The sequence below is a fragment of the Natator depressus genome, chromosome 6 (assembly GCF_965152275.1).
Source record: "Natator depressus isolate rNatDep1 chromosome 6, rNatDep2.hap1, whole genome shotgun sequence".
In the NCBI taxonomy this organism is placed as follows: Eukaryota; Metazoa; Chordata; order Testudines; family Cheloniidae; genus Natator; species Natator depressus.
In genome coordinates this window covers 89,439,830-89,453,011 of record NC_134239.1, presented here as the reverse complement: position 1 = coordinate 89,453,011, position 13,182 = coordinate 89,439,830, and the positions used below count along the sequence as shown (strand labels likewise).

Here is a 13,182-nt window from a genome sequence, read left to right as displayed (position 1 = left end):
ACTTTTCATGGACAAGCCACAAGCTGTCTGCATGTCATAGGTAATAAATGAATGTATGCCAGAAAGCATTCTGCAGCTCCCTGTGTGTCTCAGGGATAGCAACACGTGGGAAGGTGTGTAGTCACCATGGCATATGATTACCTTCAAGTGAGGAAGGTGCTGAGAGGAGGCTAGAGTGCCAGAAGCAGGAATCACACTCTTGACTCTGACCAGTTGAACTACAGAGAACGTTTGAAGTCCTCTGCCAGGAGTGTGATGAAGGCAAAGATATTTTCCTCTTCTCCCCACAGTGCCCCCAATGTCCTGGCTTTTCCAGTTACTTTGCTGATAAGTCTGCACTCAGATTCAAAATCATTTGGCTGCATCTGCAGCATCAAATCTATGTCAGAAGAGGATGAGGAGTGGGTTGTGGAGTATATTTCCCCTAATGCACATTGGAAAACATAATCCCAACTATACATATAATATGATGGGGTCTAAATTAGCTGTTACCACTCGAGAGAGAGAGCGTGGAGTCATTGTGGATAGTTCTCTGAAAACATTCATTCAATGTGCAGCAGCAGTCAAAAAAGCTAACAGAATGGTGGGAATCATTAAGAAAGGGATAGATAATAAAACAGAAAATATCATATTGCCTTTATACAAATCCATGGTACGCTTACATCTTGAATACTGTGTGCAGATGTGGTCGCCCCATCTCAAAAAAGATATATTGGAATTGGAAAAGGTTCAGAAAAGGGCAACAAAAATGATTGGGGTATGGAATGTTTGCAATATGAGGAGAGATTAATAAGACGGGGACTTTTCAGCTTGGAAAAGAGATGACTAAGGAGGTCTATAAAATAATGACTGGTGTGGAGAAAGTAAATAAGGAAGTGTTATATAAGTTCATGGAGGATAAGTCCATCAATGGCTATTAGCCAGGATGGGCAGGGATGATGTCCCTAGCCTCTGTTTGCCAGAAGCTGGGAATGGGCAACAGGGAATGGATCACTTGATGATTACCTGTTCTGTTCATACCCTCTGGGGCACCTGGCATTGGCCACTGTCGGAAGCATACTGGGCTAGATGGACCTTTGTTCTGACCCAGTAATGGCCATTCTTATGTTTAGTAGAAGGGGGAACATTTCACCTCATGTGTAAGGGGGTACTTTTCTCTTGAGGGCTGGGGATTGGCTGCCTCCAGAGTGTCAGATCCACGTTGGAGTTGGGGAGATAAACACAGTCTTCTCTAGCTGAGGCTTATGTCTCTCTGGCATGGGCCCTGCCCGAGGAGATTTTGGCAATTTTTGACGCCTCAAGTAATGGGGGAGCATTGAGTTACAACCTGTGAGATGGACCTTGTCCCTCTCATCTCATATATCCTAATGAGGGAGCTGAGTCCACTGGTGGGACTGTTCTCTCCTTTCAGCATTTCTCACTGAAGTAACAAACCATCTTGGTGGTGGGAATCTTGCCATTTATTCCCAGGCTCCCCTTCTTTTTTTCAAGGCAGGCTGTGGAGAAGGTTAAGGCCATCCTGGCAATAGTCTGAATCCTCAGGTTTGCTACTGCTGGCCGTGAGGTGATATTCCTGTTGACAGATACAGACAAGGGTGGATGGAGCTGAGTTTGTGTGGCTCCACACTTTTCTCCCTCAGGGATCCCTGAGAGTGATGTTGAGTAATTGCTTATCTGCCCCAAGCGTTTTCTCATTCAGTATACCACAGGGCTCTGTCATGTTGCCCTTTCTAATTGATGTGTATATTAGGCTGCTGGACATAGTGCTGAGAGATCATTAGGGCTGCAGTGGCGTCACTATGCAGCTGTGTGCCTCCTTTGCAACCCACCTGGACAGTCTGTCCCTAGACTTTTCCCTAAGTCTAGCTGAGATTGGAATGTGGATCACAATGAGCTGACCGGGGCTCAGTCCTCACAAGATGCTACTGGTTGGTTCAGGAGTGATGTCTGCTTAGCCTCAAGATGCTAATGGTTTTTTTTCTAAATGAAGTTGCTTGTCCAAACCCACACAAGGGTTGTGGACCTTTGAAAAGTCCCAAGATTAATTGTTTTTTTTATGTGCAAAGGGGCAGCTTCTGACAGAGGAGGAAGGGGTGAACTGAGGTCAGTTGGAGTTGGCCAAGCAGAAGGAGTGAGTCGGGGGTGTAAGAAGAGACAGTGGGGGGCAAGGTGCGGTTTCCAGATGGAAGAATTATTGTTATGGAGTTTAGAGAACAGAGGGTACACTGGGCATTCAGACCATGAGGAGAAGCAGGAAGTGGGAGGGAGGCTCTGAGAATGCATGTGCCCAGAGGAAGTGGGAGGGAGGCTCTGAGAATGCATGTGCCCAGAGGAGGCATGTGCCCAGAGGAAGCTCTGAGAATGCATGTGCCTTTCTTGGAGCTGAACCACAGACTGTGTGCCAGCTCTTTCAGAAGGGGTGTGTCTTCTTCTACACCGAGGAACCCAAGTGCTATATGTGGCTGTTGAAGGTCAGGAGGTGGGAGCCCTGTCAGGAATTGGGGTGTATGGGTGTATGAGAGAGGAAATGTGATTGTGTTTGTGTGTGGTGAGGGGAGAAGATGATCTGAGCAGACTGGGATTGGGATGTGAGCCTCCTAGGGAGCTACGCAGTAGGAAGCTACAGTGGTGAAGCAGCAGATTCAGGGCGTAGGGCTCGAGGAAGACTTGGCGAGGAGAAAGGGAGCTCAGAAATGAGAGAAGAGAGACACACGACTCAGAGCTTTGCTCCTGCCAAGGAGACGGCTACCCATCCTGGGAATGAAGGCAAGTGCTGGAGCATTTGAGATGAGAGATGGCATCAGGGTAGGGTGCAGGGCTGGATTTAATGTGGGGAAGGGAAAGGGGAGAGTACATAAGAACATAAGAATGGCCATACTGGGTCAGACCAAAGGTCCATCCAGTCCAGTATCCTGTCTACCAACAGTGGCCAATGCCAGATGCCCCAGAGGGAGTGAACCTAACAGGTAATGATCTAGTGATCTCTCTCCTGCCATCCATCTCCACCCTCTGACAAACAGATGCTAGGGATACCATTCCTTACCCATCCTGGCTAATAGCCATTAATGGACTTAACCTCCATGAATTTATCCAGTTCTCTTTTAAACCCTGTTATAGTCCTAGCCTTCACAAGCTCCTCAGGCAAGGATTTCCACAGGTTGACTGTGCGCTGAGTGAAGAAGAACTTCCTTTTGTTTTAAACCTGCTACTCATTAATTTCATTTGGTGGCCCCTAGTTCTTATATTATGGGAACAAGTAAATAACTTTTCCTTATTCACTTTCTCCACACCACTCATGATTTTATATACTTCTATCATATCCCCCCTTAGTCTCCTCTTTTCCAAGCTGAAAAGTCCTAGCCTCTTTAATCTCTCCTCATATGGGACCAGTTCCAAACCCCTAAACATTTTAATTGCCCTTTTCTGAACCTTTTCTAATGCCAGTATATCTTTTTTGAGATGAAGGGACCACATCTGTACTCAATATTCAAGATGTGAGCGTACCGTGGATTTATATAAGGGCAATAAGATATTCTCCTTCTTATTCTCTATCCCTTTTTTAATGATTCCTAACATCCCTTTTGCTTTTTTGACTGCCGCTGCACACTGCGTGGACGTCTTCAGAGAACTATCCATGATGACTCCAAGATCTTTCTCCTGATTAGTTGTAGCTAAATTAGCCCCCATCATATTGTATGTATAGTTGGGGTTATTTTTTCCAATGTGCATTACTTTACATTTATCCACATTAAATTTCATTTGCCATTTTGTTGCCCAATCACTTAGTTTTGTGAGATCTTTTTGAAGCTCTTCACAGTCTGCTTTGGTCTTAACTATCTTGAGCAGTTTAGTATCATCTGCAAACTTTGCCACCTCCCTGTTTACCCCTTTCTACAGATCATTTATGAATAAGTTGAATAGGATTGGTCCTAGGACTGATCCTTGGGGAACACCACTAGTTACCCCTCTCCATTCTGAAAATTTACCATTTATTCCTACCCTTTGTTCTCTGTCTTTTAACCAGTTCTCAATCCATGAAAGGATCTTCCCTCTTATCCCATGACAACTTAATTTACATAAGAGCCTTTGGTGAGGGACCTTGTCAAAGGCTTTCTGGAAATCTAAGTACAGTGTCTACTGGATGCCCTTTGTCCGCATGTTTGTTGACCCCCTCAAAGAACTCTAATAGATTAGTAAGACATGATCTCCCTTTACAGAAGCCATGTTGACTTTTGCGCAACCATTTATGTTCTTCTATGTGTCTGACAATTTTATTCTTTACTATTGTTTCAACTAATTTGCCCAGTACTGATGTTAGACTTACCGGTCTGTTATTGCCAGGATCACCTCTAGAGCCCTTCTTAAATATTGGCGTTACATTAGCTATCTTCCAGTCATTGGGTACAGTAGCTGATTTAAAGGACAGGTTACAAACCATAGTTAATAGTTCCGCAATTTCACATTTGAGTTCTTTCAGAACTCTTGGATGAATGCCATCTGGTCCCGGTGACTTGTTACTGTTAAGTTTCTCAATTCATTCCAAAACCTCCTCTAGTGACATTTCAATCTGTTTCAGAGTAACAGCCGTGTTAGTCTGTATTCGCAAAAAGAAAAGGAGTACTTGTGGCACCTTAGAGACTAACCAGTTTATTTGAGCATGAGCTTTCGTGAGCTACAGCTCACTTCATCGGATGCATGAAGTGAGCTGTAGCTCATGAAAGCTCATGCTCAAATAAACTGGTTAGTCTCTAAGGTGCCACAAGTACTCCTTTTCTTATTTCAATCTGTGACAATTCCTCAGATTTGTCACCTACAAAAGACAGCTCAGGTTTGGGAATCTCCCTAACATCCTCAGCCGTGAAGACTGAAGCAAAGAATTCATTTAGTTTCTCTGCGATTACTTTATCGTCTTTAAGTGTTCCTTTTGTACTTGATTGTCCAGGGGCCCCACTGGTTGTTTAGCAGGCTTCCTGCTTCTGATGTACTTAAAAAACATTTTGTTATTACCTTTTGAGTTTTTGGCTAGCTGTTCTTCAGATTCCTTTTTGGCTTTTCTTATTACATTTTTACATTTTATTTGGTAGTGTTTACGCTCCTTTCTATTTACCTCACTAGGATTTGACTTACACTTTTTAAAAGATGCCTTTTTATCTCTCACTGCTTCTTTCACATGATTGTCAAGCCACGGTGGCTCTTTTTTAGTTCTTTTACTGTGTTTTTTAATTTGCGGTATACATTTAAGTTGGGCCTCTATTATGGTGTCTTTGAAAAGTGTCCATGCAGCTTGCAGGGATTTCACTCTAATCACTGTACCTTTTAACTTCTGTTTAACTAACCTCCTCATTTTTGCATAGTTCCCCTTTCTGAAATTAAATGCCACAATGTTGGGCTGTTGAGGTGTTCTTCCCTAGTCGGTTGTGCCCCACTGTTTGAAAACCGTTGCCTCCTGCCAGGAGCCAGCAGATCAGAAGCTGGTGGGAGCCACCTGGCCCACTCAGGCCCATGGCTCTCCGCGTCATGGGAGCCAGGTAGGGTGACCAGATGTCCTGATTTTATGGGGACAGTCCCGATTTTTGGATCTTTTTCTTATATAGGCTCCTATTACCCCCCACGCTCATCCTGATTATTCACATTTGCTGTCTGGTCACCCTAGAGCCAGGGCACTGGCTGGCTGCCCAGCAGCTCTCCTTGCCCTGTTCCCTGAGCTGAACTGCCTCTGCATGGCTGAGCACTCTCCAGGCAGGCTGGGGGGCACAGCGCTGTGCCCCTAACACAGTCTTGCCTCTTCCCCAAAGGAGCCCCATACCCTGGAGCTGGCCCCTGACCGTACAGCCCGGCTGCCATGAGGTGCTCCCCAAGGCGCTCACTCACGACTGCCCTGGAGCTCTTGGCTGGGGAGCAGCTGGCCGTGCAGACGCAGTCCGGCTCAGGGAGCAGGGCAGGGAGGGCTGCTGGGCAGTCAGCCAGCACCCCGGCTCCCACAGTGGGGAGAGCCAGGGGCCTGAGCAGGCCAGGTGGCTCCCATCAGTTCCATCCAATCCACTGGCTCCTGGCAAGAGGCGATGGTTTTCAAACAACATGGCATGTCCCGGCATGCTGCACAGTTTGAAAACCTCTGTGCTAAATGGAAGGCAGAAATCTGGGAGGAAATGTGACCCTGAATGACCCGCCCTGTGTTGCCGCTGCTCCTTGAGGCACACGACCCCCCAAACCCTCCTACATCACCTCTGGGGGGCATGTGATCCCCACCTGCCCCCACCTGCATTGCCTCTGCCCCTCCAAATATAGAAGTCAAGCTACATCTAGGGTTGCCAACCCTCCAGGATTGGCCTGGAGTCTCCAGGAATTAAAGATTAATCTAATTAAAGATTATGTCATGTGATGAAATCTCCAGGAATACATCCAACTCAAATTGGTAACCTTAACTACACCTATGCTAATGGGATGTATTAGGGGCTTCCAACCCAGCCTGAGAGCACCCTGCCCTGCTCCCATGTCTCTGCTCTTCCTCCCTTCTCTTTACTCTGATCCCCATCTTCCTTTCCCCATTCCCTGGTCTGCTGCCATCACTTTTTCCTTCATCTCTCCTTCCTGCTCCCCTCATTTTATCTCTTCTCTCTCCACCTGCCATTTTTTCTTATATAATTTCGGTCTCCAATATTTCTCTTTCTTCTGTCTCTCATAAAGGGGTGATAATCTAAGTGTCTTCTCTCTTCAAAATTTCCCTTTGAGTTATAGGAGAGAGGGGAAGGTGATGCTGTGGGTGCTGTCCCTTTAAGAATAGTCAGGCCATATTGTGTTGCCTCATGCACCTTTAAATATCTTGTGAAGGAACAGATGGTTCTTCCAGGGAACTTACTGGAACCCTTGCTAGGACAGGATTGGACTGTACCAGGGGTGGAACCTGAGCAGCACCCATGTTCATATATAGTTGATGAACGGGATCCAAGCTTCATGAGCATATGCATACAGATGCACTTGTAAAGTATATGTCTCATTTCCATATAGCAGCTAGTCCACATAGAGGATAACGGCTTGCTACTGCTGCCAGTTAATGGAGTTACTTCTTTAGCTTAAGTGGTAGTGTAGAGGTCTGTTCTTTGGTGCTTCAGGTCCTGGATTCAATCCCTGCTGACAATCTGTGGGTGGTGCTGTTATACATGCACTCATTTATGCCTGGCACATGGCCACACACTCCCATATGGTGGTGTTAAAAGATCGAAAGCTCCACAAACACATGCTACACACACAAACAAAATGCACATGCAAGAAACGGACAGGACTCAGAGTCCCTCTGCAAATGCTCACGTGCTTTCTACATAATGCACTAATGACATCCAAGCCCCATATACACATACATAGTTACAACGCACCTGCATGACACAGGCTCCATGAATGCACACACACCTTAGCCTCCAGGAGCTAAGGGTGTAAAAATCTGAGCTGATGACATGCTGTGTCTGAGGGAGAGAGCTCCAAAGCAATGCAGGTCATGGCAGAATGCTTTATATAACCCAAAGCCACAGAGAAAACCAAAATAGCTGCCTCCCTGCTGCTCAGTTAGTCTCCTCCATCAAACATGGATAAAATTAGAGCAGGCAGTGACGTTCACCTACGTCTACACAGGGACTCCAGGGAGACAGAGGGAGACAGGCTCAGGGCTCTGCCATCAGCTGCACAGGCTGCCAGAGCTTTCAAACAGAATCTGTCACTAGGGATAGTGTGTGAGCTGAGGGGCAGGGGTGGAGAAGAGAGTGAGGGGAGGGGGCTGGGAGCACGGTTGTTAGATGCTCATAGAGAATGTTCCAAACCAAGCCCCTGCCTTTTGGAAAAGAAGCCTGCATATTCACACACAAGCTGGCATTTCCCAGCTAATCACCCACTGCTCTGAACTCCAGCAAGCCTGCTTCGGAGACACCTGGTGAGCCTTGGAGCAGGTGAAGCTCAGACGGTGTGCCTCAAGGGGTGATCCCTTGAGCAGATGAGCCTCAGAGCAGGCGTGCTTCAGCGGGGTGACCTGTAGAGCAGTTGTGCTGCAGAGGTGATTCTTGCAGTAGTTGTGTCTTGGAGGGATGCCCCACAGAGCTGGTGGTGACACCCCACCTCCACCCTCCAGATCCTTGTAACTTTGTGGGAACACAAATTACATGTTTCTTTGAAAGTGGCAGAAAAACAGAATCAGAAAATGCTGTATGTGGAGGCTGAACCCCCTCAAACAGAGCTGAGGCCAATGGTCACACTTACAGTCCCACGGTAGGCACCTACACCCATATTGAGGCACCTCGGTGAGCTTTGGCTCAGTTTTCAGAGGTGCTGAACACAACTCTCATTGCTTGCAATGGGAGATGGAAACGCTCAATACATCTAAAAATTAGGTCAAATCTTATTTTAGGTGCCTAAACCTGATGTAGGTGTCTAACCTCAGGCTCCAAGTCTGAACATTTTGGCCTCAGCTTTAGTTGTCAGGTCTAGTGGTCTGAGCACAGGGGATAGGAAGCCAGGCAATAAGTTATAACCCCAGCTCTGATGCTTACTTGCTCTGTGACCCTGGGCAAGTCCTTTCCCCTGTGTGTGTCTTAGTTTTCCTTTCCTTACCTGAGGATAATGCTTTTCACCCATGTTCTGGTGCTGAGATGGGAGTTTGTGAAGACTGATGGAGTTAATATTTGTAAAGCACTTTGAAAAGGACAAAAGCCCTAGGGAAAATCTAAGTGCTAATTATTAGTTACAGAGACGCAAAAAAGGGATGTAAGGTTTAAAAATGCTTTTCTGGTCTGAGACACGTGTATCCATTAATGAAAATAATTTATGCCTCCATCCGCGGGGGTTCTGCCATCCACCCCCACCTTGTGACAGTGCTGGAAGCCTCTGGCCTTGGAGAGATGGCTCAGAACTCAGTTGGTTGCTCTAGGCAAGAATCAGAGGTATAAATAGCAGCACAGCAAGAATAAAGCTAGGCAATCACAGCAGCAGCTTCTCACTCTGGACTTGAAAAGTCAAAGAGAAGGAAAGAAATCTCTGTTCATCTCCCCATGAGTCCCTGAGGCTTAGTGGCCCAGAAAAGGAAAGGTGAGAAATAGCCAACTGAGGCTTGACTGGTGAGTGCTCCACATCCATCAGAGCTCAACCCTGTCCTGAAGCCACCCTGGCTGCCTGGAAATGGGAGAGAAGGAAAATGTTTCCACTTTGCCAAAGGCAGAGGGAGTCACACACTTCTTCTGGGGGCCATTCATTAGTGAGGATCCATCTCTCCCTATCATGTCCTTAACTAACCTATGTATGGTATTTTAAGGCACCATCCCCTTGGAATCCAAGTGTCAAACCATGATGAAGATTAATCATTTTGCAAATAATGAGAGTTCAAAAGAGTTCAGTTTGCAAATAAGCACCTTCATGCTTTCCCCCATGCTGCCCCTCACACTTCGGAGGAGTTCCCTGTAAACACCCACAAAGAAACCTCATTATCCACCTTCAAATCCCTCCTTATAACTCCCCTTTGCTGTGATATCTACAAAATATTTGACAATGGTTAGGGCACTGGTGTACTGACACCACGGCCGGCCATGCTGATTAATATTGTCTCATTGTTTCCTTGTACTCCCCTGTTGGTATCCATCTGTTGTCTCTTGTCTCATACTTAGATTGTGAGCTCTCTGGGGCAGGGACGGTCTTTCTGTTATGAGTTTGTAAAGTGCCTAGCTCAGTGGGGTCCTGGTTCATGACTAGGGCTCCTACGCTCTATGGCAGTTGTGGGCAGCATGCAGCCTGTCAGGGTAATCCGCTGGCGGACCACCAGACAGTCTGTTTACATTTGCATGGCTGTCCACAGCTCCCAGTGGCCAGGGTTCACTGTTCCCGGCCAATGGAAGCTGCAGGAAGCAGCACGGGCCGCAGGGACATGCTGACCATAGCTTCTCACAGCTCCCATCGGCCGGGAACGGTGAACTGCGGCCACTGGGAGCTGCAGGCGGCTGTGCAAATGTAAACAAACTGTCTGGTGGCCCGCCAGTGGATTATTCTGATGGGTCGCATGCGGCCTGCAGATTGCCTATCACTACTCTATGGTAATACAAATAATAAATAATAGTAATAGTAATAATAAGCATGAAAGAGTATCAGCTGTTACTTCTCTCTGTTCTCTCCTGTGTACGGGTTGGCTGTTCATCAGTAGGTATTTGAAGTTAAATATGTTGTTGTTATGTGTTCCCAGGGGCAATACTCATGGGAAGCTTTCTCCAAAAGTTGTGTCTGGGAATTAAAGGACTTTAAATAATTTCACTCTGAGGTCCAGATCTTTCTGTTGTTGTAGGAAACTGCATGATGCCCTGAGGCAACGTAACTGCTGCCACCTACAGTAACTAGAGGTGCTGCAGCCTAACATAATGTGATTCCATTAACAATGAGCCCAGTGCAGGGCATCTGCCTGAATGCTATTCTGCATTTGAATAAAGCTGAGTTACAGGAGCCAGCAGACTGGGGAGGGAAGGTTCTGAACCATCCAGTTACCCAGGTTATTCAGGTTACCATGCTGTTAGGGACTCGTATACTGCATTTCCCCATTTTATTAAAATCCCCACTTCCATTACAGGGGGGAAATCCTTTCAGAAGGAGGGTAACGGCTCCTCACATCCCAGCTGTGCACCATCTCCATCAAATCTCTTGTGTCCTATCCACACTGCCTGGTTATACTGCGTCCTCACCATGCAGCACCATCATTGCTTTATATGAAGGGACCTAGTCAAGGGAAGCTGAAAGCAGGTAAGAGGCTTTGAACTACCTGCTGCAACTGAGGTGAGGGTAGCACAGCTCCAAAGACCTGTAACCTTTGTGCCTCCAGCAGCAAGCTTGAGAGGACTAGAAAACACCCTGGACTCCCAGAACCTCTGCTCCTTGGTCCATCTCCTGGGGGATTAACTGCACAATAACGGTTAGTGCTGGAAGAAGTAATGATTGAATGGAGACTATTATGAACACTTATTATGGAGAGCAGCATAATTACTATCTATTCCTAGTGGGAACTAAATTTCAGGCTGGGATTCCTCTGGGATTGTCCAAGGGGGTTGTGCACGTCAATGGTATCTGTGCTGGTCAGATGGACAGGGGGCAGAGTTAATCTGCAACCACTGCTACAGTTTAGTGGCTGGGAGTCTCCCCGAGAATGCCCTTGGGGAGCAGGGTACACATATGAGCTTTGCACTGGGGCCAGGCTCCCTCAGGACATTTAATTCATTAGGAAGATCTCAGGAATGAATACTCTTCCCTTGAACAGTGGAAAGGAGCCCTGGCACTCCTGTGGTCTAATGGGGATTTTGGCAACAGGAGTGCCTCAAACGTTGCTCATTCACAATTGTCCCTACACCCAGAAATAACCTGCACTGACAGCTGGAGCTCCCTGCACAAAGAGGAAGCAGAGGCTTCCAGCGAGGTCAGAGGGAAGAGCACCCTGTCTAGTCTGACATCCAAGGGGATTTCAGCCTTAACAGCCCCCTAGAATTCCCCCAGCCCCAAAGCTGCCTTGCTGACTCAGAGCTGACTCAGGTACAAAGCTGGCCCCGAAATGAACTTCATCACCCTCCCCAGTACGCAGGCAACAGGCACCTGTTCCCCATGCCCAGCTGACATTAAGGAGGGTCTCTGGAGCCTTTCCATTTCCACTGCAGAGCAAAACTACCTTCCATGCTGCTCCTATTTCTTCATACTTAATCAGCTCCTCTTAGTCCCACGGCAGGGCAAACGTGCCTCCACTGCTTCACCTGCTTATCCATGCCTACACCCTTGTTTCCATCCTTACTGCAGCTACAAGGCTACTGCTGCTTTCGTCTCTGCATCCATATCAGACATTAATGAGTGTGAAACTGTTAACCGCATTCTTCTCAACACTGCTTTAGACCTTGCCAGGGCCATTTGTCTTTGATGGCTACAATTAGGGATGCCTTTTTGCCACTTACTGACATGGATAAAATCAGTGTCTCTGAGACTTCTATTTCTCTCTTCCAGGTCCTAAACCCAGCCCAGTTGCTGAGCCTGTCCCTGCCTAGGGAACTCCAGAATGCAGAAGTTGCACATTTGCACAGTCGCAACATCTGCTGTGGTCTGGATGAGACATCAAGCCCAAGAGAAGTCTTTCTTTAGAAAGGTTATTAATACTCCCTCTCTCCACGTGCCATGCTGACTTTCTGCCAGGGACAAGTGCACCCCTCATGTGCCTATGGAGAAAAGGGACTTCCCAGTGCTCATTCACTGCTTCCCATTCCTGCTTTCTTGCACATTGATCTCTGCAGAGGGTATGAATGTGTCCTGCTGATTCAGTCCACACTAGGCCAACTTCCCCTTTTCCTAAGGGGGAATATTGATAATCTAACACTCAAGTCACCACAGAATGCAGCTTGCAAATGACATCCAACAAACATGCCATTTAATTTCCTCCTCTACCGCCAAGCATCCTACAGCTGGGTAGTATGCAACTGCCCTGCTGTTAAATGTACTGGGTATTTCTGCAGCCCACCAGTTAGATGCTGCCCACTCTTAGGAGGTTGTTAGAGAGCTGTTCCTAATATAGGTCTGCAAATAACCAGCAAGGCTTTTTTGGGTAGCACAGATGTGGCTGCAATCTGGATAGATCCATTCAGCGTGGCCTTCTATGTAAAGCTCAGCTTGGTACTATTTACTGCATCTGTGTTCGTCCCTGGCATGCAGATTCCTTTGAATATACTGTGTCCTTGCACTCCATATACAGTAAGTTTAATACATCTTGTTCCCAGAGTGATATGGGGATATTATTTTGAAGGCATAAGTAGTGACTTCATATTTACAAAGTTTTGTATTTAAAGTAGGGATTCAACTTCTTTATTATATATGAAAAATGGCATGTACCCTCCCCAAAATTACAGCGTTCACTCTTTGGGTACAGAATAAAGTTTCTGAGAATTGATAAAGTGCCTCTGTTAATTAGCAGAGGAAATAAAATTAATTAAAAATAGGTCCTTTAAGAAATATGGACAATAAAGTGACACACCTGTTCCGAGCTAAAGAATTGGGCACTCTGGACATTTTGTTTAGTATTCTGGAATTTGGTGGATTTTTCCTCTACCTCCTGTGCATATTCCTGCAATCAGTGCCTTTCTCTGCATCATTCTAGGAGCATGGCAATACTGCACAAAAATAGGGTAGGAGATGCCCTGA

The 13,182-nt window shown here is 46.5% G+C and overlaps 1 long non-coding RNA gene across 1 annotated transcript in view; it reads left to right on the top strand.

The window, feature by feature from the left end:
* LOC141989380 (uncharacterized) overlaps positions 1-12,732 on the top strand; it is a 29,511-nt gene extending 16,779 nt beyond the window's left edge. The window contains exons 2-3 of the long non-coding RNA XR_012639974.1: positions 10,589-10,758; positions 11,998-12,732. This is a non-coding gene — a long non-coding RNA (uncharacterized LOC141989380). The remainder of the gene's footprint in view (positions 1-10,588; positions 10,759-11,997) is intronic.
* The last annotated feature ends 450 nt before the right edge of the window (positions 12,733-13,182 follow it).